Source organism: Pseudopipra pipra, chromosome 5 (assembly GCF_036250125.1).
Source record: "Pseudopipra pipra isolate bDixPip1 chromosome 5, bDixPip1.hap1, whole genome shotgun sequence".
Taxonomy (NCBI): Eukaryota; Metazoa; Chordata; class Aves; order Passeriformes; family Pipridae; genus Pseudopipra; species Pseudopipra pipra.
The window spans coordinates 73,437,185-73,460,173 of NC_087553.1; the positions used below are offsets into that span (position 1 = coordinate 73,437,185).

General features: G+C 50.3%; 1 protein-coding gene and 1 long non-coding RNA gene across 3 annotated transcripts in view; one reads left to right on the plus strand and one right to left on the minus strand.

Annotated features, from left to right (window-relative positions):
* Positions 1-22,338, minus strand: part of PLXNA4 (plexin A4) — a 445,892-nt gene extending 423,554 nt beyond the window's left edge. The window contains exon 1 of one of the 2 annotated variants that reach the window (XM_064656587.1): positions 22,043-22,338. The gene's annotated coding sequence lies outside the window, so the exon portion shown is untranslated. Of the gene's footprint in view, positions 1-20,896; positions 21,000-22,042 lie in introns of those variants that run through there. The other variant, XM_064656588.1, reaches the window with a different exon arrangement.
* LOC135415062 (uncharacterized) lies at positions 10,407-11,185 on the plus strand. The gene is made up of 2 exons (XR_010430955.1): positions 10,407-10,793; positions 10,881-11,185. It is a non-coding gene; the product is annotated as an uncharacterized LOC135415062 (long non-coding RNA).
* Positions 22,339-22,989: the final 651 nt, after the last annotated feature.

A 22,989-nucleotide genomic window follows, 5' to 3' on the forward strand; every position in this document is an offset into this window, starting at 1 on the left:
TTACCATGGATAGAAGCTTTTCTTTGGGAGCCAACACGGCGAGAAAACTCGTACAGAGACATTGTCAACAGCTTCCCCAACAAAGCCCAGCTTCTAACTTGAGCTAAATCCTTTCTAACTTGGCCTAAATCCTTTCTCCCTGAACTCACAACCTGTCCAAGCTGAAGGCAAGTCTCCCTTTGAGGACATCCCACACCAGAGCATCTTTTCTTCAGAGCTCCCCGCAATGAACAGATCCCAGCGGAAGCTGCAGCTTGTCCCAAATAAAGAGATTAATTTCAGGAGTGGTTTGTTTGCAAGGGAATTAAGCTACAGCAGGACAACACAGCCTTCCCTCATCACACAGATTATTCTCCTCAAGCACTCAGATGCTGCCCATCACCTTGTTACCTGTATCTGTGCCAGAAGAGTATTAAATGATGGGATTAACACATGCCACGAGTGGGACTTTTTTCCTTTTCTCCTGATTCCCCCATGTGATAAAACTGCATGTAGATGGTTTTCCTTCCTGCACTTCAGACTTGGTTGCCTATCAGCAAAAGCAGGTCAGAGCTGTGCTCCTCTGTGCTTGGAAGGGAGAGCAGAGAGGTTTAGTAATGATTTCTCAGTTCCTCCAGGAATTTGCTACAGAGACTCGAAAGAAAGAACACAAATATTCAGTGTCACAGAAATGAGAATGGAGTTTTGAGGTCACAGAAATAACCTACAAATTCAGAGACCGGAGTTAAACTCTCTTTTCTGGAGCAGACAAGGATGCTGTAGAATCATGGAACATCCTGAGTTGGAAGGGACCCAACCTTCCCACAACAACACCCTCCATGACACAGGTAACAGTATTTCCCAGTCTCCTGAAAGCATCCTGAGGATAAATCTATTAAAATTATTCCTTCTCACAGTAACTGGGCAAATGTAAACTCCCAGACAACCAAGCTATTGTAGCAGGAGCACACAAGGTCACTGATTTTAACCAAACCATGCCACAACAGTGCCTAACTTGGTTGATGTACCTTCAGGAATGCGTACATGAGATCAGATGGGTCCAAAGCACTGGAAAAAGTATTGCCAAAATCCAGAGTGTCAGGTTGACTTCTGTCTCAAAGTCTCATTCTTGCCCCCAACAAAGTCATTGTACAGTCCTGGGACTCAGTTCTCCCCAGCACAAAGCTTTTCTCTGCTGTATTTCCCTGAAGTGCAGCTCTCATGGGGTTGGCAGTGCCAAGCTGGCCAAGAAGTTAAAACAGTGTGGGATATTCCTTTGGCCAGTTTGGGGCAGCTGTCCTGGCTGTGTCCTCTCCCAACTCCTTGTGCACCTGCAGCCTTCTCCCTGGCAGGGCAGGAGAAGCTGAAAAGTCCTGGAGTTGGTATAAACATGACTTAACAACAACTAAAACCATCAGTGTGTTACTAACACGACTCTCATACCAAATCCCAAACACGCCATACCAGCTACAGGAAGGAAATTCCTTCTGTCCCAGCTGAAACCAGGACAGCACTTCACAGTGAAGAGACCCTGATTGTCTCTAGACATGAAGAGGAACAAACACAGCCACTGCCCCTAAAGGAATGATGAATATTGAAAAGAAGATGAACTGGGTTTCATCCCAGCAGGTCTCCCCAGCTTGTGTGTCAATGACAGCATTTTAGGATTGTTTTTTCCTTCCTCAGAAGCAAAGCTTATGCTCACATTCCCTTCAAGGCTTTGGGGTCTCTGAAGAGACCCCACATGAAGTCTTTAAATTTTCCAGGTCTGGTTCAGGCAGGAGTCCTAAAACAGCAGGGAAGGGTCTCTGACCTCAGCTTTCTCCGTGAGTCAGCAGGCAGCTGTTTTCTTGTTGGCTGAGGCTGCTCAGCACAGTTTATGTTGCATTGGATGCCAGTGGGTGGATGTTTCCCCCTGCTTGGCAATCTTGGGAAGATCTGTGAGACACAAGTCCTCTCTCTCAGGCTGAAGTCTTGTAATTAGCACTATATAAATCCACAAAGAGCCAAATCTCATAAGACAGAGACTGTATTTCAGCTTTCTCCTGAAAGCCTGACAGAGAGAGTAACTCCATATTCACAGTGACTTTGTGATCACTGGATATTTGACTTTCCAGATCTACATGAGACACTGGCAAGGATAAAAGGTGAGACTTAAAGGGAAAAACAAAACCTTTAGACTTTGATCTACCGGTTGTTGGAGCACCAAGATCTATATTTGGAGGCGAGGAGACCAGTGGCAAAGAAGCCAGGGGAGAATCCCCAGTCTCTGAGATTTCACAACATACTCAAAAGGCAGCTGGAGCAGGGCGGTCTGAGGGACATGAGGTAAAAGCATCAGGATTGGGAAAATCAGAGGTGATACCTGGATCATGGAACCACAGAATGGTTTGGGTTGGAAGGGACCTTACAGACCATCCTGACCCAATCCCCTGCTGTGGGCAGAGACACCTTCCACTAGACCAGGTTGCTCAACTCCTGGATGGTTATGGGGAATAAAGTTTGTAAATAAAGCTTCAGAGGGATGTAAAGCCAGTGGGTTTGCAGCACAGGATCAGGCATTCTGCAATCCAGATGAGCTTCAGTTACCAGTGACCAGGGCTTGATGGTTCAGAGCAAATGGGAAGTTGTCCCAAATGAAGAGTTCACAACTGGCCAGGCCGAGGTGATTAATGCAGGGCACAGCTGTGTCCTCACAAACAGCCAGGATCCCCAAGAGAAGGACCATCAATCCTGCAACTACACCAAACCTTGCAGTCAGAAACAGGCTGGGCACACAGCAGGAGTAGGAACATAAAGAAAATGCTGTTAACAATACTGTACTGCTGGGAGGAAAGAGTCAGAGGTGTGGTAATTTCTCTTCAGTGATGCAGAGTTTGCAGCAGAGGCGAGAACAGAGTCTCCCTTTGTGCTTTACTCAGCATAAAATTTCCTCCTTTCATTTATGGCAGGTATCCAGCCCCTTTTGGAGCAGCAGCAGCCACTAGCTATGGATGGGGCCAGGGAAAAGATCTGACACAGCAAATTCTTCATCTCAGCTTCTCATGTGAGCTGCTAAAGAGAGCAGAGGAGTGAGTCCCATAAAACAGGGGTGGCTGGACCATCTCAAATCCCAGCCAGCTCTCCAGTCCAACACACACATCACCACCAGTGGGAAGGAGCAGTGCTGAACTGGCATTTGCTCTCCCAAACCTAAAAGAAAGATGCAGTTTACTGCAATCATTAGCAATATTTTTACAGTGGCATCTGTACTGGAGATTAAGGGAAAAAAAATATTAGACACCTCCTTGTTTTATTTTCTCTTTGCACTTCCTAACTGACCAAACTCATAAATGCTTCTGAGGGAGGGTTTAGGCACCCATGAACCTCCTGGGCAGACATGTTATTTTATCACTCTGCCTTCTATGTAACAGCTATTCCAGCAACTGGTCTCTGTCTTTCAGCCCTCAAGAGGTCAGATGAGGTCAGGTGAATCTTCTTCCGTGTTTCTGTAACACCCAGGGCAAGTAGGTCCCAATTTGGTAGTTCCAAACTTGCACGTGTCAGCTGAAGTAAACTACTTCTGCTGTCTCCAGGGGCTTGGAAAGAGATCTTGAAGAGGTGTCAGACAGCTGATTAGTCCATATTTCTGCCCCAAAGCTCCCCCTCCCAAATTCCAGGCATCTTCTGCAGATATGAGATTGCTACAGAGCACAATCTCTTCTCTACAAACAAAACAATACAGCACCAAATAGGTATTTTTTGAACAATACTAATCTACTGCATGCTTTTCTTGGCTTTCCCTTCCAAAGATAATAAAAACTGCATTACAATTGTTTATAATTTTTAACCATTCTGACATAACAATGTTTTTTGTGAAGTTCCAAATGAAGCAGGGCTCAGAGCAGCTGCTGTGCTCAGAGCAGGACTCTCCCTGAGAAGAAACTACCAAGATCAGACCAAACAAGAGATGTCTCCTTCAGAGACTCCCCCTCAGAGCATTTTGGTTAAAAGCTTCTATCCCCACTTGAGTTGGATTTTTTCAGCAGGCTGAAGGGCAGCTGAGCTGCCCCCAGATCCAAAAGACAGAGGCAGGGACAGGGCTTTGATGGAGAGCCCCGTGTTTGCTCAAGCAGGGACATCCAGCTGAGACACAATTTCCAGCCCAGCAGCAGCACTGGGGAGGGACTCTCCTCCCTGTGCTGAGCTGTGATGAGGCAGTGTGGGCACAGCCCTGATAAGCAGCAGCTTTGTGAAGGTTTCAAGGGGAAACAAAATAAAATAAAAAGCAGTCTGACATCCATCCCACCCCGGTCCCACGATGTCCCTTTTTACAGATGACACAGGACGATCACAACAGGCACTTTCAGCAGAGAATCAGCAGCAAAACTCAACCCCCACCCTGTTCCAAAAGTAAATACCTGGATAAACTATTACTAAGCTGCTGTAATTTTCTCCAGCAAAATTCAACCCCCATTCAAAAAATAAATACCTGGATAAACTAATACTAAGTTTCTGTTAATTTTCTCTTCCAGTGACTTTGTCACAGCAAGGCAGGACAAGCCCAGCTTCTGCCAACACACACAAAGGCCAATGGGAAGTTATTCTTAGAGCCCTGCCCGGCTGTTGCTGCAGGATAACTAGTTCCAAATCATGCTGGAGAGTCTCGAGATACTGCTGAGCTGGACAGGCCACCTATGGCCAGGATCAGAGACAGGCAGGAGACAGAGCAGTGCTCACATGGGTAAAAAAAAAATCACATGCTATGTTTGTTAACAAGCAGATTAGAAGAGAGCTGCTGTATACACACACACACACAGGCTGCTTTTGCAGGGAGGTACACAAACCCATCCTGTATAGAATGCAGACACATTTATTTTTGCACAAAATTATGTAATTCCAGTGCAGGGCACTGTGTGCATGCATAATTCCAGCCAGCATTAGCAGCAACACCTAGAGCTCAGGTTGGCTGACATGTTCTGTGCCAAGGCTCAGTTTTAAGGTCCCAATTACTTTGACAGACCTGAACCACTCAAGGGACCTTTTCCTGAGCTCAGTGTCTGCCTGGGGCTGACATGGCCGTAGAAAGCTGCATTCACAATTATTTGAGCAATGCTGAGGACTAAATTAGGAGAAAAGTTTTAGCAAGTTACTGATTTAAATTTTTTTTTCTATATTTGACCTCAGTTGTATTCTTTCCACTGCCTTGCTGGAAAGCTGCCATGCTTTGGAGCAGGTAGTAAAAATTGGGAGGGTACTTCCCTTCTGGGCATGATAAAAGTCTGTCTGAATTTCATCAAGTTAGAGCATCTAATAACACATATAATGCAAGGAAAGATTTTCCACTGGTCCTAGGATGGATCAGACAGCACTTGGGCTACCAACATAGGAGGAGTAGGACATGCTCCTGATGAGCAACCTGGCCCAGTGGAAGGTGTCCCAGCCCATGGAAGGGGATTGGAACAAGATGATTTTATGATTCCTTGCCACCAGCTCAATCCCAAGATTCCCACAGCAGAGTCTCAGTCCCCTGGTTCCTTTCAGTAAGTTAACTGTGGTGCTCAATATATAATTTATCATACAGTTATATGAGATATAATAGATAATGTAATATATAATGTGTTATAGATCACATATTATATGTAATATATAAAATGTGGTATGTAGCATAGAGTATATAACAGCCCAAGCTGGGTACCTCCAGGATCAGGAGCAGCAGCCCTTATTTACAGATTATTCCCATATATGTTAAATCCACATGGATGCCCTGGGAGCATGGGGTGGCACAGAGCCTGATGACATGAGGCTGCTGTTACTTTGCCTTCCCACCACAGGTCACACCAGCACATCACACCTTGTCCCCAAAGGGTCTTTCCAGTAAAATAACACATTGCTGCTTGCAAGGGCAACCAGGAGCTCTTATCAAGGTGTCCATCCTAAAAGCACAGCCCCAGCTCCAGAATTTTCTGTGTAGGAACACCTCAGAGAGACAGAGGTCCAGCAGGATGAAGAGGAAGTGTCAGAGGCCAGGCTGGACAGGGATTGGAGCAACCTGGGAAAGTGGAAGTTGTTCCTGCCCATGGCAGGGGGTAGGGACTGGGTGAGCTTTAAGGCCCCTTCAATCCAAACCAGTCAATGATTCTCTGACTTGGCCAAGGTCACACAGAGCCAGCAAGACAAACACAGAGCTACAGCCCATGCTGTAATTCCAAACTCAGTGCCACAGCAACAACTCTTTTGCAGCACCAGGGGAACCTCCTTTGTCACTGATTTTCTCTATTATCATCTCGTCTAGTGCATGTTTGAGGAACACACATCCTAATGTCTCCAGAGTGACAGATTCCCATCAGTCTCAAACCCATCCACTGCACCAGCACTTTGCCAGCATCAGCAGAATTAGTGGCATTACACACTCGAGTGTTGTTGGAACTGCTTTAAATAGTTTGGTGGTCACCGTGTTCAGCTGGGAGTGCACATGGATGCACCCAGGCTGTCCTGAAATGATAGGGCACAGAGTCCTGCTGCTGGCACCCAGCCTGTGGGGCTGAGGGAAGCAGGGAGGAGGTGTCTGACCAGGCCACTCTGCTGCTAAAGCTTTCTGCAATTTATCCCTGTGCTTCCAACCTCGAGAGGAGACACTGCCAGGCTGCCATCAAGCAGTGGCACTATGTTGGCAGCTTGCTGCTGCTACTCCAAAACACCCATATAAAAGGTAAAATCTCCCCTTTTCCTTCCATAAATATCTCCCCTGGGCCACTCAGACGTGGATGGAAGCTGCAGGTGCCCTGCACTTCACAGATCTGACCCTTCGTTTGCACAAATCACACCTAGTGCTAACAACAACCCAACAAATCACCCCAGAGCAGCCACAAGGAGGGTGATGCAATTGTTTTAGCTGTTTTCACAGCCTCATAATTGCAGATCCATCACCACAAAGCATTAGCTGTGTTAGGATAGGTGTTCCACAGAAAGCCTAGCACCAGAAAGGGGCACATGAGCCCATCAGTCTGCAAAAGACAGTTTATGGGTTTGTAACAACCAGGGGGTTCAGATCTGGGTTGTGCTACCCAGAAGAAAGTTACTTGTTTGCTTGGTCAGCTTGCAAGCAAAACTCTAATTTCATCCAGATTCCAACACCATCTGCTTTGTTCATCTCTGCTCACACAGGCTAAAGGCACCTGTGGCTGAGACAAGGGGTGTTTTCAGTGTGAGGGGTGTGGAAAGGTCATCTCTGTTCATAAAATCCTGCTCATAGGAAATGGAGGCCTTGATAACACACAGGCTTTAAGACCTGAAGAAACACTATAAAGCAGCTGCTCAGGTGTTGAAAGAGTAAGACTGGACTGGATCCATGTGCACTCCAGCCCCCCCAAGCCACACTGCAGAGGGCAAGCCTGCCCTCCTGCTCCCACTCATCCCTCTGTCCAAAACAGGACTTGTTACATTCTTCCCTCACCCCACAGAACCCCACAGCTGCACTTTGAGTGTCACACAAGTCTCAAATGCTGTAAAAAGCTGTAGACCTGTGCCCATGCACCTCTGCCCTCAGGGATGCAGTCACAGCTGTTCCCACACAATGTAGGATCATCCTCCCTGCTCATGGAAAACATCATCTGTGCTCCAGCCCCCAGGGGTAAAGGGCTGGAGGACACAGTGCCTTATCCTGGCTCCTGCATGACCTGGACACACAGCTTGGGGCCAGCTGGGCAGGTTTGGGTGGCTGCAGTTGGATTTTAATGACATGAGGCATCCACTCAGACGGGAGGCTGAGCTGAAATTTACCCTGAATTCAAGAGTTAGAACCTGTAACTCTTTTGTTTTGACTAGAGGAAAAAGGCAGATGGGAAGAGGGAGGGAAATGAAGTTTGGGTTGTTAGTGGTGGTATGAGGGTGAATGTCACATTGGTCTGTAGCTGGTGCTCTTGGGCTTTTCGGGGCAGACCCGAGGAGTGCATCCAGGGGCCACTTTGGGCTTTTCTACTTATTTTAGTCTAGTAAAACAAAAACATGGTGATAAACAGAAAAAAAAGGACTTCTCCAAAAAGAAGGACTTTTGGCAAGGGCATGGAGTGATAGGAGAAGGGGGAATGGCTTTAAATTGAAAGAGAGCAGGTTTAGATCAGATGTTAGGAAGAAATTCTTCCTTATGAGGGTGGGGAGGCCCTGGCACAGGTTGCCCAGAGAAGCTGTGGCTGCCCCTGGATCCTTGGAAGTGTCCAAGGCCGGGTTGGATGGGGATTAGAGCAACCTGGGTGTCCCTGCCCATGGCAGGGGGTTGGAACCAAATGATCTTTAAGGTCCCTTCTAACCCAAAACATTCTCTGAAAAATCAACAAGTCCACGTAGCAACTCCCTTTGCCAGACTTCCTGTGTCAGTGTCAGCAAACACGACTGGGAGCACGGCACCAAACCACACTGCAGCAAATCCATGGTCATGGCTCACCACCCCGGGCACACCAAACCCTGCCCTGTCCTCTGTGTGTCTGCAGTGACTAGGAAATCCCCAGCAGCTGCCTGCAGGAGGGAGCCCAGAGCCCACAGCTGTGCTCCTGCCAGACACCCAGCGCTGAGATAAAAAAACGCAGCGGCAAACACAGGTGTAAAATTGCAATTCAATGGGTTATTAATAACAAGACATTTCTCCTCTGTGGCCATCTGCATCCCATACACCCCCACTAATCCGGCCCTTTCCTCTCCCAGTTATAACGCTCTCTCAGCCTCTCATAATTCCCTTTTTTCCTCTGCCTTCAAGCCATGCAGGAAGGTAACGCTCAACAGGCGGTTTCCCCGCGACAGCCCGTGCAGACAGACATTGTGCCAAGCACCACGAACTCAGAGCAGAGGTTTTTCTACCAAGGTGCCAGAAATAATACAAATAAACTCTTCTTCTCTCCCTGGCTTTATATCTGCAGCTCCCACACATCACTACCAGCAGGGCTTTAAGACTAAAACAGGCTGAGACCTACGTGGCCTGAATTTATTCTGGAAATTTATCTCTTCTTGCTGAAAGCTCTGTGTTTGCTTGATCTTCCTGCCTTCCAAGTCCTAGAAGTGCCACATGTTGCACAGCTGGATTCCTGACAAAGAAAGAAAACAGGAGGGAAGAGAGAAGAGATATTATATATATATATATATATATTTATATATATATACATGAATGCAATGGCCGAGGGTTTCAAAAGTCACCTGTGAACTTCAACAAAGTAGCTTCAACTATCTCCAAGGGACCCATGAGCAGGAAGAACAGAGCTCTTGAGCTTCCAAAAATCTGCTCTCCACAGGTAGAAGAGGATGGAAAAGGAAATGGGGCTCCAAAGGACTTGCTGCTCTGAAGGTGCTCAAGACCGGCTCTTGCAGGAAAGGATTTGCAGCAAAAACCATATCAGGGAAGGCTGGAGATAAGATAGCCAGGAGGAAGAAGGACAGATCTGTGTGGCAGTAAGGAAAATGATGAGGATTTTTAATTCTCAAACTTGCTGGGGTGTGACTACTAAAATAGTAATGTGTTTGCCCAGCTCCAGGAGAATTTGTAGCAGGGGAATATCCCTGAGCTCCAGCATAGCTCATGGACCCCCACACACATGGGCAGCAACATCCACTTCCAGTGTGACAAGTCATGTATAAAGCACAGAGAGCCAAAGGGAAGAAAGTCTGTTCATCTTGAGCAGCATTAAAAAAAAAATCACAGCAAAGGAGAAAATGAAGAAAATGTTATTTCCTTTGAAATGGAGTATTGCACTCTGTAACAGGAGGGAGAGAAAAAAAATCAAACCCAAAGTGAACTAGAGATTCAGTTCATAAACACAAGAGAAGGTCAGCTTCCTCCTCACCAATAACTCAGTCCCACAGGAATCCAGCTTGGTATTTGATATAGGGCAGATATTTGATTCCTTCCTCTGCACGGGGAGGCTGACACACACATCCTCCATCCTCCATCCACCTTCCCCACCACGTCCCAGCCCTGCCACGGGCCACCTCGGGTCCCTCCTGCCAACCACTCTGCTTCAGCAGCAGCATAAAGCAGTGTAAAATCCTCTCCCTCCTAATGCTGGGCTGAGGAAGGGATTATTTTTCTCTGTGTTTGAGAACAGGCAGTTGCTGTAAAACCTTCTGCCTCGGCCCAGCAACAGCAAGACCTTGGGAGAGGCTAATTATGGGTGGTGAAATAAGTCACCCACTGGCAGAGAGCAGTGGAGAAGAGACAGGAGAGTACAAACCTGCACCTGGAGACCTTTTTGCTTATTATAAAATAAAGCTGATTCTGCTGCCTGTGTTACCAGGGAAGAAGAAGCAAGACAGGAGAGGAGACAACCCCCAAGTGAAACCAAGAGGCAAATCACCGAGAGAAAAGCCTTCAAGCATCGCACTGTAACTTTTACATAACCTCATGCAGGTGTGGAAAAGCATCAAAATTATCCTCCACACAGACAAACACCTGGAAAAGAGCAGGAAAGGAATCTGTGTGGCCAGCAAGGCTGTTAACAGGGGGAAATATGGACCAAAGCATCCTGTGCACTGACCAGCGGGAGCCATGGAGACGTCTGTGTGAGCAGGAGCCCGTGCACAACCAAGGACTGGGAAAGCAGATTGTCACAGAGCTGCAATCTGCTTGGGATGTCCTCCAGGCTCGTGGCACCTTGTGCTGCCCCACTTGAGTGCTCGTGGCTGAGCTCCAGCCGAGCCACTTGGAGGGATGAGAAGCGGTGCACAACCTTCATCCCCCACCCCTGACAGCCCCCCAGAGACCCCTTTGCCATCAGCAGAGCCAGGACCAGCACCTTCTGAAAAGCATTAAAGCAGCCAAGCTCAATGGAGCCACATTCCCAGACACAAAGGTTTGTCCAAGATTGCTCTATTCATTCCCAGTTCTGCGGTGAAGCAAAACCTCAGACTCTTTCCTTTCTTCCCTCTCCTCATTACAGGCTGGAAAACATCCCTCTCCCACCAGCATCTGACCAAGGAATGCTGGAGAAAAAAGGAGAACTGGGCTTGTCCTAAATCTCTCCCAACTCTGGCTTGTGTAGAAAGGCTGCTCTTCTTTCTCCAGAAATCTGGACCTGCAAAACCTTTCCTGAACTGTGAGGGGAAACTTGGCAGTGATCTGTGAGAAGTGCAGGGTGAACAGATTGGCATTTTCTAACCATGTGTAGTTTGCATTTGTGTGTAGCAATGTGCATATAAATGTGTATTTTTATGTATATGTATAAAACATACACATATATATATATATGGATGCACGTAGTTGTATTTAAGGAAAAAGAGACCACAACTTCCACTATGAGATGACGAGAGAGCTGGAAACGTGCGGGCACCACGATGCAACTCAGATCTCTTGCTTACACTGCAGGACAATCAAGACTTCTCTGAAATGAATGCAAAAAAGGGCTCAAACAGCTGGAAAAAGGGTGATGCATGTGAGAAACTGCCTTTTTTTCTTTGTGGCTCATGCATTGCAGAGTGTGTGTGTGTGTGTGTGATGAGTCAAAGTCTGAGGGCTGCCTTGTGTCAGCCATTGACTGTGCCAATGACAGCAGTTCCCGACAGCCTTTAATAACACCACTCACAAACTCCAGAGCAGGGGGAGGAAGATAAGGGGGGAGCAAAACGCTTCCCTTGCAGGCTGGTGCACAAACCATCCCCTCTCGTTGCCAAAATGTGTTACAGGCACCCGTTGATGGCTCCGTAATTGCAGCCCACGCTACAATGTGTTGTTCTAAGAGGCAACAGAGAGCACAGCCGGGAGAGGAACTTTGGGAACACGGGAGTAAAGGGGGGGGTCCCGTGGCCAGGAGGATGTGGGGATGCGCTGGGGTCAGGTAGGGGTGGAGCAGGTGGTGATTTGGGGGGCTCATCCCAGTGCAGCACAGGGTACCTCCCTGTGTGCACACTGCAAACACCCAGGTTTGTACTTGGAAGCAACCAGGAGACAAGAAGTCATCTCTGCTTCCAGGCAGAATAGATAAAACAGAGAGAAATATGTACAGGACACCTATGGAATACACAAATCCTGCTGCCCAACTGTGCCTTGATTCCCTTGTACGAAGCGGGGAAATAAATCCCTTCCAGGTCTCGTGGATGCTGGAATGTTCCTGGAAGGCTGGAAGGCTTGTGAAGATGCTAAAAATCCTCAGCTTAGTCCAGATTTGGAAAGCTTTGGGAAGAGCTTCGGAGTGCATCATGTTCTGATTATTTACTTCTCCCAGCTAAGGAGAGACCCACTTCACACACCACCTCCTGGAGAGGCGGAAAAATCAGGCGTGTAAAATAAGAAGGAAATGGGAATCGACTTGATAGCTCCTTCCCCTTCCTAATGGGTAATACTTACCTAATTAGGCCCGCTTGCCATCTCCTTTCCTTGCTTTCTCTGAGCCATTATGCGGAGAGGAATTTGTCCTAAAAGTTGTTGCTTTCATTCGGAGGCGTCCCCTTGAGCTGTTTGCCTTGCTGAGGCAGGCAAGGGCAGCAACTCTATCATAAAGGAGGAAAAAAAATCCCTCCTGAATGGCTCTGAGAGGTGGTTTAAGCATCCAGCTCCTACTACTCATGGCTCACCTCTCTCACCTCTCTTCTCCATCCCTAACCCAGGCAGAGGGAGCAGCTCCAAGGGTGCCTCGTGCCTCCTGCCCTTTCTTGGTCAAGGGGAGAAGCCCCTGCTCTCTGAGAGCCACCATGGAGTTCAGGAAGGGAAAGCCAGAGGCTGCAAAGATGTTCTGAGTCCAGTGGTCAAAATGAGTCCTCCCTCAGCAGGCTTTTGGAGAGAAACCTGGGACTGGTGGTCCCACAGCTGGTGGGATCCAAGAGGACTCCCCCAGTCAGTCCCAAGTCCATGCCACCACTTGGATGGCTTATCTCCAAACGCACATATCCAAGCAGCTGCAGCTCAGGGTGGAGAAAAAGGGGCGATAGAAGCAACACACAACCCCTCCAGACCCACATCAGCATGGGTGACCCTGCCAAAACACAGCCAGCTTTCCTTTCCCACAGTCAGCTTCCCTCTTTTAGGAGAGGAGTAAGGGTTGGCACATGCAGGACATGCAGGGGCATCTCCCACTCCAGCAGGATTCTCCCAGCCATCAGTACAACAGAGACAGTCTAAATGTGACCCTACCCTAACAACAGCTCTTGCAGGATGGGTTGCAGGAGTCTCTGGCACAGTGAGGGGTCAGCATTCACCCCCAGACTCCTACACTGGACCCTCATCCTTCCCTCCAACTCCAACCTGCACTTCCCAGGAAGGCCCCCCCATCCCCCCCATCCCTGTTCTTGCACCTCAGATGTTTTTTCTCTTCCCCACAGGGAGCTCAGTTTCCAAGAAGGAAAATACAAAGCCCAAAGGGATTGACTTCAAGCAATGAAGCAGGCTCTGCAAAGGAAGGTGTTTTATTCCTGCCAGAGGGAGTGCTTTAAAGAGCCTCCTTTTGTTTCCTCAAAGACTGGGGAAGGTGGAGACCTGGAGGAATTCAGGGAACTTCAACAGCCTCGCTCTGCAAGCCACAGCAGAGATTCCCCCACGCCCAAGATTTTCCATACCCAGCATCCTGCACTGGTCCAGCCATTCCTGCATCCCTCCCCACCCTGTCCCCCGGGAGAGCATCTGCAAGGACTGCAGGGAGAGCCCAACCCTGCACCTGCAGCACCTGTGAGGAGGAGCTGAGCCATCCCCTGCAGCTGCACCAACCAGCCCTGAAACTTCACCTCTCAGTTGTTAATTCTGCATCAAGAAAATGTGGTTTTTTCCTTCTTTTTTTTTTCCCTTTTCCTTTCTTTTTTTTTTTTCCTCCCCACTAGGCAATTTCCAGGGAGCTGGGAGGGGGAAGAAGAAAGAACTGCACAGCTAATCCCTGCTGCAGGCAAAGCCAAGCCCTCCCCTGCCCCAGACAAAGAGGGAAAGCACTTCCATTCCTCCCAGTGGCTCTGGACATCCCTCCATCTTCCCAGCCTTTTGTCCCCACTGAGCCACCCCTCTGCAGTGGCTGCAGCATCCTCAGGGCTGCCAGGGTGTGAAGGACAGCAGGAGGGAGGGAGGTTTCCTTGCAGAGCCACCTCTGCAGCACTTCCAGCTTCGAAGGGAAGCCGTGAACCTGGTGGCTCCAGGCAGGGGACCCAGGAATCTGGCTTTGCATCCCTCCTGCACTGCCAGCTGTGCATTCCAAAATCAGTGGATGTGTCCTGTATAAATCAGGTCCACTCAGGACCCTCTGCTGCAGCTCCCAGAGCATTGCTCAGCACCCAGCCTACAGAACATACCCACTCCATCCATAGGGAGCAACAGCCCCAAAGCAGGATTTATCCCACACATGGCAGTTGGAAAGTGATGGTGAGGGCAGGCAGGGTGATATTCTGAGCATCACTTGGCCCTGTTTGGCATCTTGCAGGCATCCCTGGGGGGATGCCCAGCTCCAGGGGGGCTCAGGCAGAGCAGGACTTGGGCACAGGGAGCACTGGAGGAGCTTCCCCGGCTCCCAGCGCGGAGGGACGGATTTGCAGAGAAGGAGAGGGAGGAACTTCAGCAAACAACAAGGAGCAGCACAGGCAGAGATAAGAGAAGGTATTTACCAGGCAATCACTACAAGGTCCTGTGAATACAGTATTTGTGATGGATGAACAGACATATTATTACAGAACTTAATGCAAACCCTTTGCACCAAATGGTGACACGCGATTACCAGTTTGGAAATAACTAAGCTCATTATAATGAAACGCTTCACTCAAATCCCCCTCCAAAGGACGGATCCGACGGAGGAAGGAACCTGTGACGGGAACATACTGGGGGGATTTGTTTAACCAGATCAGCCTGCTGGGCCAGCACAGCATGGTTGTTTGCCTCCAGCGTGGCTAAAGCCTGGAGTGCTGGACAGCTTAACCCACCATCCTGCGTGGACAGGGTGGGCAGTGTCCCACACCCAGCTCTGGGGTCTTCTTGGCACGACCAAGAGCTGAAAAGAAACACCTTTCAATAATAAATAATAATGCTAACTCTGTGTTTCTATAGCAACTCATCACCATAGCAGCTCAGCGCAGGAGGAGAACTCAGAGCTCATCCTGCCGTCTTCAGGGTGATGAGGCAACTGCCCTCCTGGAGGTGGCTTCAGTGGCAGGGCTTTAATCAAGAATTCACCCTCCAGATTGTCTCTGAGCACTGCTCCCCCCAGGGAAGCTTTCTGGGAGGGGGCTGGATGCTCTGGAGAAGTACAGTTGGCAGTCCAGGGGGTGATGGGGGTATAACAGCCTCAAAAGCACTAGGCAGGGAGGTCATTACAGCCCTCTAAATCAGTCCTGGGATCCAGGGTGGCTGGAGGGAAAGGAGACTGTGGCAGGGGACAGCCCCTCCGTCTAGCCAAGAAGACACCACGAAGGGGAGAGTACAAAGGGTGAGACACAACAAAACAGAGAAAATGCCCAAAATTAGCCATGCAAATGCCAACCCCCTCCAGCACTTACATGTCTGGGGGTAACAGCTTGCAAAACTCCACCTGTTGCTCTGCTTTTAGCAAGAAACAGAAATTTGCACTAAAACCCAATAAATAAAGGGAGTTTCCCAAAACAGAGCAGAAACTGACTTTTTTTAAGGTAGCACATCAAGCAGACCTGCCAATCTTAATTTGGGGGGGAAGGGAGGAGGGTGTTGGGTAGGTTTTTTCCCTCGTAGATTGTTCATTAAAGAAAAATCCAAACAGAGCCTTTGATTGGCTCCACAATGGGTGTGGTTGTATTTCCAGCTCACCTCCTCTGCCCATCAGGGCTGTGGGGACAGAGCTTTTGCCTTCAGTATAGAACAGTGTCCTGCTCCTCATCACCTCTGAAAGCCTCTTCCCAGTCAGCAGAAGAAGGTGACACTGCCCAGGGGTGGGACAGGGACCATTAGTGACTATTAGCCATGTACATGCTGCTATTCCTCAGGCTGGTGAGTGAGTTCCCAACCAGAATCTCCCTGGTTTTATCATCTCACTTACAAAAAGCGAGTCATTTGTAAAGGTCATTAGAGCAAAACAACTGCTAGATGGTGGCTGAAGGAACAGTCACTTCTAGGAGACCACCCCCATTTGATAGATGAGCAAACAAAAAGCCAACAGACCCGTTCAGGGCCATGGGACAGCTCTCCAGCAAATCTGAGAGTCCCTTTGGCAGCCCAGGATAAGTTTCCCTGAAGTAAAATAAAGCTGTGTAGCAGCACACCAAGCACTTGCTGTTCCATCAATAGGCAATTGTAAGAGGATACACCTCCTTAGTCTCTAAATGAGTTTTCTTTCCAGCACCACATTATAGACAAATCCCCTGTCACAAAAAACAAATAAATCCCTTTTCACAATCAAATATGCTCTAACCAAGTCAAACAGGGCCACACGTGGCGAATCTGCAAACCTTGTCCCAACTTCCCAGCATGGCCATCTTCCCTTTGGGTCAGGGAAAAGGAGAAAAGAAAAGGAAAGAAAGAACATTTAATAGAAGGAATGAGGTGGCAATTTCCCAGTTCAGCTAAGAATCCATGTGTGGGATCCTCATGGCTTCTGTCTCTAAGCCAACGAAGCCTGGACTGACACAACACCAGTGCTTGACTTACGAGGGCTTCATCCAGGCAAGATATTTTTAATTTAAATCTTGCTGTAGTTGAGGACGAAGCCATCCAGGCTTTGATTTACTGCTAATTCACTGCTCCCATTCCTATAACTCCAAACTCAAGTCACCAAACAGTTGAACGCCGAGACACTCAAAAGTGAGGCTCTTCCTGAATGAGCGTCAGGGGGCTGCTGGCAGCAAGTGCAAGTTCTCATTGAGAAGAAACAGCAAGTATATAAATATTAACCGTCTCCACACAGCCCCTGAGTCGAGCATCACGTCACTGTTTCACAGGAAAACGTTACTGGGAATAAAACACCTCCACCACTCTCACCTTTCCTCCCTCGTGTGGCGTTTTATGCTCAAGGAGAAACAACACGTGGGTCGTGGTGGCTCACTTCATAAACATTTACATGCCTCTGGTGCAGGGTTGGTTCACCAAGCATCAAGATTTATCCCTCTGGCCCTTCCAGGAGCGGGGAGGAGGGGGAAGTGTGTGATATATATCATGCAAATGCCTGTAATGGAAACCTATCCCATATTATCTGCGTTAGAGCCACACATTCGTCCTGTCAGAAGGACAAGGCAAATTCAAGTGCCAGTCAGCTCCTGGAAATTTATTGCCAATGGCTGGGTGGGAAAGCCCCAGCAGACCACTCGTGTATGGATAATAGAGCTGGAAGGAAACTCAAGAGAGTGGGATGAAAACCAGGAGAGCTGGCAATTTAAGGTCTCCTTTTTGGGTCATCAGTGCAAATCCAGCCACGTTTAGTGGGAGGTTTTGTTTATCCCCATTGCAAAAGAAACCTGGGAATCTCAGCCTCTTGACTTTTGCATCTGGATTTCTGTTTCCCAGCATGAAGTGTCTAAGGAACACAGGAAAAGCCTCTCAGCAGCAAAGGCTGGAGTAAAAGAAAGTCACAGACACTGCAAATGACCTCTCTCTTTCTAGTGATTCCCCCAGGTAAAGTCAAAGCCACCTGCTGACAGGAGGCATAGTGGAGATGGGGGTTTCAACCCAATCACTCAGGTCTTCAGGCTCTGAGAACTTGGTGCCTTCTACAAAAAAATTGAGATGGAAACAGCTGGGAACACTATATTTCAGCAAAAAGCTGGCTTCCCATGTTCCAGGAATCACCTGGCAAGGTTCACATCAGCTGGAGGTGCACAGGCTTGCAGGTGTCTGAAGTGAAGTGGCCATGGGGTTTTCAAACCAAAGGGTGCCTGTTCAAAGCCTTCCCAGCATCTCTAAGGGCTCACAGAGGGGTTTTTAATAAAGGAAAGGGTGCAGGGCAGATACCACCATATCCTGGTTCCTGTTGCAGGGCATGCAGACTTGGCACCTCTTCCCTGGGTGGCTGCTCAGCACCTCACAAGGTTCAACCACTGAAGGATGAGGTAAAGTTACGAGCTCATGCACACGTGAAGAACAAAAAAAAACCCAGACAGTTCTTGTGGGATGAGTCAATAAAACCCCAAGGAAGAATGCCAGTTCCAGAAAATCACCACACACACTGTAGGTATCTCAACACATCATTTTTGCAATGATCTCTCCATTCCCAAAGGTGACTAAAAGCATTTTGTACCAAATTTTTCAAAGACACAAGGATCAAGGTTCATGAGGGCACAGCTGCCCCCAGGCCAATCCCCAAACCCGAGATGTTTGGCTGTCCCTGCCCATGGCCAGGGGTTGGAACTAGATGGTCTTTAAGGCTCTTTCCAACCCAAACCATTCTATGATATTGTCTCATTTCAAAGCACCCATTTGTCATTTTAATTAAAAAATTCAGTCTCCAAAATATCTCCAAAATATCGTTGTGACCAAGGACTGCTCTTGGCTGTTGAAGGGCAGGACAGCACTCCCTGCTCCCACCATCAAACTTGGGGTTCAGTTTGCATTTCGTGGTGATGAGTGAGAATTCCCATCAATAAATGTCAACTGAGCTTTTTGCCTCTCTGTGCCTCAGTTTCCCAACCCACACCGTGGGAACGAGAGAACACTTTCCCACTGTTTGAAAATCCTTCAGAGCCTGAGCGAGAAACATCCGGGCGTAATTCTATGTAGTTCTTTTCTTTCTATATATTTTTTTTTTTGGTCACAGGCTCCTTGAGAGCTCAGAGCTAAAGGATATAAAGCACTTCTCACATGAAGACAGTCATGCAGGGAAGCACGCTCATCACTGATGCCCTGCAGTAAGTCAGTGGGTTGCCCAGACTCTCTGCACAGACGGGAAGTCTCGTTGCCTTGGGCGCCTGGAGCGGTTGGTGTCCATTAACTGAGTCTTGCAAGCAAGAAGGAGTAAGAAAGAGCCCTCTGAAGCCTTTAGTCACATTGGTGGGGACCAGAAAGGGCTTTTTATTTGAGCATCAAGCAGTTTGAGGGCTTTACCAAGGGAAACTCATAATCCAAAACACATCTCTGGTTGTAGAGGGGAATTCGTGGGCAAGATGTGAGACTTCTTGAGTCCCCTCTGCAAAGGGGTGATGTGGGGTCTCAGTCTCAGCCATGGGGTCTCAATCTCAGCCATGGGGGACCTCATAAAGGAGTACTGTGAATAATAAATCAGGAGGAGCCAAGTGATTCCCGGGGCAGCACACTAATCTTGCTCAAAAACACGTGTAGGCAGTGCCAAGCCACAAACTTTGGCACCTCTAACTCCGAAACTCAACAGCTCTACCTCCAACACCCTCCCCACGTAGGATCCCAACGCGGAGCACGAGCCCACTGTGCCAGCGCCGTTCTCAGCTTTGCAGGGAGCTTCTCAGAGCTCCCTTCCAAATGAGAAATTAATTCCTACACGGCGTTAACCCTCAGCACGCCCGAGCACCGTAAGACCTTGCGGGGCTCCTCACCCTGGGGCGTGTGAGCGCGCGAATCAAACCCCGGCGCTGCCAGAGGGAGGTTTGGTTTTACTGCAGCCGCTCGGCATCGAGGAAATTGGGAGGCAGAAACAAAGCGGTTCGGTAAAAGGAAAAGGATGCAACACAAAAGGGGCTCCGGCGTCCCTCCTCCCCTCCTCAGCCTCCAAAAAGTACAGGATTCGACATGAAACCGGCTCCGGCAGCCCGGTGCCCCCCGGGATTCGGCTTCCAAAGGCGGTTCCTGCCTTCCCGGCGAGGGATCTCAGCCGCTCCCGTGCCTGTGCTCAGCCCTTGGCTTTGCCACATCCACAGGCTTGTCTGGCACCAGGCTGGCTGCGGCGCAGAGAGGGATGCTGGCAGGTGAATGCGTGGGGGAAGGCTCGAATATTTCCTCTCCCTGTGGAGAAGTTCAGCATCTCCCTCTGGATTTGCGAGAGCGCTCATCCCTCCTGCTCGCCAGGTGCTGGGCTGCTCGCTGAGCAGATTTAACACCAGCCCTCGGCGCCTACAAGGCAGTTACAATCATCAAGCAAACGCTTCCCCAACAGCACCGTGACTGATCATCAGCCTGGATTTTAAAACGCCCGTCTTGGACATAAACAACACTTAGATCATGCGGCTGTCAGTCATCGCGCATCGTATCGATATCGCCGCACGTTTAAGAAGGGACAGAGGGAAAAAGCCTTGGGCTGGTCCTTTCGGAAAGGAGACACCCCCACGGAGGATGGGTCTGGGCGCAGGAGGGATGAAAATCCCAGGCTTCCGTGACGGGGCTGGGATTGCATGTTCAAACCTGGCTGCACACGGGAAGCAGACACACATCTGTTGCACCGCTGGAAGCCCGGCTCTGGCGAAGGATCCCGCACACAAACAAACAAACACACGCTTCCCCAGGCAATTCAACCACAAACAAAACGCTGCTCGCACCCCCTGGATCTTGAGCCAGTGGCTTAGCCAGGGGAAAAAAGCACCTAATCTCGCACTGAGAGGCACACGCCGTAATTAAAATCCCCGAGACGGCAAAGGCAGAGCAACCCCTCGCTCCGCTGGTCCTGCCCGCTTACGGGTTTCACCGGTTTCTATAAACAAGACCCGGGGGAAACAGAGGATAGATAAAGAAAATAAGTTAGCACGCTTTATGCCTCCCGAAATATTTGTGCAGGACTGGTGCGTGCCCAAGATAAGTCCCTAGAAGGCTGCGAGCGGTTGCATAGGCTGTAAAAATCCCCTGTCACCATCATTGTTCCCGCGGAGCAGGAGCATCCCCCAGCAATCTCAGGGGTCCCGATCCAAACCTTCCCTCTGCACCACTCACCCCCACCACCCGGAAAGCCTCAGAACCCGCTCGCTTTCCCCAAAACCTCTCATCCCAGTCATCGCATCCCGGCAGCGGAGGGAAGCCATGGAAAATCAGGTGCGTTTCCAGCGAGCTGTTTGGCACGGCTGCCCGGCGGCAGGGCTGGGAAGCAAAGCGGGGTGGAAGTTTTACGGGAGAGGAGCACGGCCACACGCTCTCCACCTGGTCCTTTCCATGCAGGCGAGTCCTGAAGGTCCTACATCCGCATCCAGCACCGCGAACGCTGGCTGCATCCCTTCCCGGCACCGGGAGCAGATGGAGCCCCAGGAGGAGGAGGGTTTGCTCTGGGCTGGGGATGGAGCAGCCACATGCAGCCACTACAAACCCAAACAGCACTTAGCCCTGCTGGGGCTGAGCAAGTGGGTTTGTTTATCTGGGAGGAACTCATCTGCTGCCGGAGTATTAGATTTCCACCAAAACCATGTGCGGCTCGGTGTTTAGATCACTTCTCGCTGTCTACATAATTTAAGGGCATATGTCTGATAAACGCAGAGCATCAATACGCAGGTTTCGGTTGCAGCACAACACATGTACCGAGGGAAGGAGGGAGGTTTAGCAGCGCTGACTCCGCAGCCGGGATTTGGGCAGGAAAACTCTCCAGCACCTCGCAGGAAGGGAAAGGACGGAGGTCTCCCCTTCCCTTCTAGGTGCTCACCACCGGGGGTAGCCCGTGTCCCCATCCCTCGGTCACCCGGGAGGTGTTATCCTCCCCGGGAATAGGGCTCTGCCTCCAGCCCCGTCCAGCTGCAGCCTCACCGGGAGCAGGAAAAGTTTGCTAATGCCTCCAGCCCCTCGCCCAAGGAAAGCGCTGGAGCATCGAAGGGGGAAAATACCCCCCGAGGGGAGGAAAATCCACAGCCGGGGGTGATGAGGGACGGGCTGCGCCGCTGGAGCCACTACCCCCGGGGAGAAAAGTTGAGCCTTGTGCATGGGGGAAAAAGCCATCGGGGACCCGGGGACGGGGGGACACCGGGCATCGCGTCCCCTGCGCGCTGGGGATGTGGAGGAAGGGGGCTCCCCGCTGCGACCCCCACCCCCCCCAGGATCCTCGCAAGCCGGGCCGGGAGGGGCGGAGGGGCCGTGCCCGAGCCCCCCGGCTCAGCCCGCTGTCCGCGGGGGTCCCTGCCCGCCAGCCCCGACCCCCTCCCCAGGAGCCGGGGTTGGGGAGCAGCCCCTCCCAGGGCCCCGCTCCACCGCCGCCAGGTGTGCGGGGCAGGTACCGCTGCAGCCCCGCCGGCCCTCCCGGGGCATCCTCCGGGGATCCTCCCGCAGCCCCTGCCGCCCGGGCGGGGCGGGGGGGCTCCTTACCTGGCAGTGCTCCTCGCTTGCTTTGGGTGGGTTTTGGTGTATATATATATATTATTTTTTTTTCTCTTCTCCTTTCCCCCCACTTCAGTCTTCAGAGCAGGCGCCGCATTGACACTGCAGATGGTCTCCGTGTGCGTGTGTGTGTGTGTGCGTGTGTGTGTGTGTCACTCTCTCCAATCCCAAATACTCCACGGAGGCGGAACACGGAGCCCCTCTCTCTGCACTGGGCAAACCGTGTCTGGCTCGCCCAGAGCCGGGGGGGGGGGAGAAGCGCGGGGCGGGGTGGTGGGGGGGGAAACGCAGCTCCAGTTTTCACTCCCCCCCCAAATCACCCCTTCCCTCTTTCCCTCCCTCCCTCCCTCCCTCCCCCAGCCCTTCCCTCTCTCCCCCCCCCCAGCCTGTAAATCAGTAAGGAGTGGGGGGGAGCCAGGCAGCGGAGCAGGCAGGCGGGGTGCAGGCAGGCGGGCTGCAGGCAGGGGATGCGCTACGGGGCCATGCCCGCCTCGGCGCCCGGCACCGCGGCCTCCCGCCCGCCGGGGAGGGCTCGCACTGCGGCTGTCTCGCCAGCCCTTCCTCCCCAGCCCTCCTCCTCGCCAATGGTGGCTGCTGCGGGAGCGGGCTTGGACACCCAGGCTCTTTTGCCAGCGCAGGCACACGCACAGGCACACACCCCTCTCCCCCCCCCCCCTCCACAAAAATAAATAAAAAATAAAAAAAAGCCGGAGAGGTGTGGAAGTGCGGCGGCAACGCCAGCCCAATACACCAGGGAAGGATAATAAAAAATAACAATAATAATAATAAAAAAATAAAGCGATAATAAAAATCCCTTTCTATCCTTTTTCTCTTTCTTTCCTTCTTTTTTTTTTTTTTATCTTTGCAGAGAGAGTGGCCGGTTGCTCCTCCTTTTCTCCAGCCCACCCACCTCTGGGAGAGAGGAGAAGGCGGAG